Source organism: Aptenodytes forsteri, unplaced genomic scaffold, assembly GCF_000699145.1.
Source record: "Aptenodytes forsteri isolate BGI_AS27 unplaced genomic scaffold, ASM69914v1 Scaffold8, whole genome shotgun sequence".
In the NCBI taxonomy this organism is placed as follows: Eukaryota; Metazoa; Chordata; class Aves; order Sphenisciformes; family Spheniscidae; genus Aptenodytes; species Aptenodytes forsteri.
The window spans coordinates 6712290-6714229 of NW_008796218.1; positions in this window are offsets into that span (position 1 = coordinate 6712290).

Consider the following 1940-nt stretch of genomic DNA (forward strand, 5'->3'; position numbering starts at 1 on the left):
ACTGGGGGTTGCCCCGACCCAGGTGCAGGACCTTGCACTTGGCCTTGTTGAGCCTCATGAGGTTCACATGGGCCCACTTCTCCAGCTTGTCCAGGTCCCTCTGGATGGCATCCCGTCCCTCTGGCATGTAAGTATTACTTTGATGGAAGAAATTATACTCTCAATGGCCTGATCCAATGGGATTTGGATTAAAGCCATAATAAAGGCAGTGGTCACGCAGATAATTAATACAATATAATTTGTCTTAACAGCACTACTTCTCTTAAATGTTCATATCCAGTACACCTTGATACAGTATAATGATGGTCAGCTATCACAAACAACATTGTTCAATAACAGTATTTTGAGTGTTCAATAACAGTATTTTGAGGGTGCAGTTTAGCTGTTTTCTGAAACACAAAGTGTGCCAGATGGGAAATGAATTGATACAACGGTTGCATCTACAGTAACACATCAATGCTTACAGTGCTAGCCTGGGCCGACCTGCTCTTACCAGCAAGCTCATGGGGGAACACGGCTGCAGAGCGAGGGTACCTTGGCACATACAGACATGTGCCTCTGCAGGCAAAACAGCCCTTCATTAAAATGTCATCCGCATACATCTGTCGAGTTATTTCTTAGGCACTATTAGAAGAGGAAATGAGACGAGTCTCCTTTTAGCTTTGTTGTCCCTGCTTGCTCTGAGAAATTAAGAAAGCTTTGTGTAAAGCCTTGCACAGTAAAAGTGGGGGAAGGGGTTGGTTTAAAAATTAACCAATTGCATTTTGAGCAAAAATACCACTCTAGAGTAAGTCCATTAAAGCTACACTAAATACGGCATTCAAAGAGAGAGAGAGTAGAGCCATGAGTCAGAGGCACCACATCTCATGAAACAGTGCAGCATGGAAAACTGCAGCCCCCGGTGCGGTATCCTTTCCGGTGAGCCCAAGGGTTACAGCACTCTTATTCCACAAACCCAATGAGACTACTAATGGTGAGGATATCCTCAATGAAATGTGATGCTATGGACGTCTCTGTTCTGCCCTGAGAAGCCTTGCAACATCGTAGTGCCTTACATACATACATGCCAGGCTTACCTACACAGAGGCCAGTGGAAAGCTGTGTCTGCTGTTCTTGAACCCTCACTAGATGCACCGGAGAGCTTAGTCTGCTTGTTTTGTCTGCCAGAGTTAGGTTTACCTGCCGCTGCTGGTGAAACATTCCTGCAAACCAATAGCACAGTACCATGCTTTTTTTTCTCCTAAAACAGGTTTATTTTTGCCCTGTGACCTTTTTATGGAGCTGATTTATGAGACTTGCATACTTATTCACGCATTCCCAAACTGTAACAGGCTGGTTTCCAGCAACCAATATTACTTCTCTTTAACTGTTCTGCATAAACAGCCACAAAAGCAAAGCTTACATGGGAAAGCAACAGCATGTTAGGACAATATCTGTATCCTGGGGCAGGGGGACACACCCAACTGTTCAGTCACACAGGCCTTCTGGAACAGTAGCCACACCATCCATTTCAGTAAAAGTGAGCTGAAGATAACCACTGTGATTTTTATCTCAAATCTGTGAAGCAGTTAAGTAAACAATTTTTGAGCAAACCGGTGCATGGCCAGGAAAGGGGATAGCCATAAGGTCTCTCAGCCGCTTCGGGGAGAGAGGTAATTATTTGTTTGCAAAGTAAAGGGTACAGAAGAGGGGAATGATAATGTGCCATGAAGTTGTCATCTCTAATACAATGAAAATCTCCCGCCACACTAGCAAGATTTTAGTTCCCCCCGCTCATCAGTTAGGGACTTTCCAACTCTGCCTGCGCTATGCTGGTTATTCGATAATCGTGGCTCTCTCTTGTTCGTCTTTTTTTTATCTTTGCGAGTCACGGTGGGAGCCCCGGCGCCTCCCGCCTGGCTGTACCCCCTGCGGGCCCGGGCCAGCGCGGGGCCGGCGGC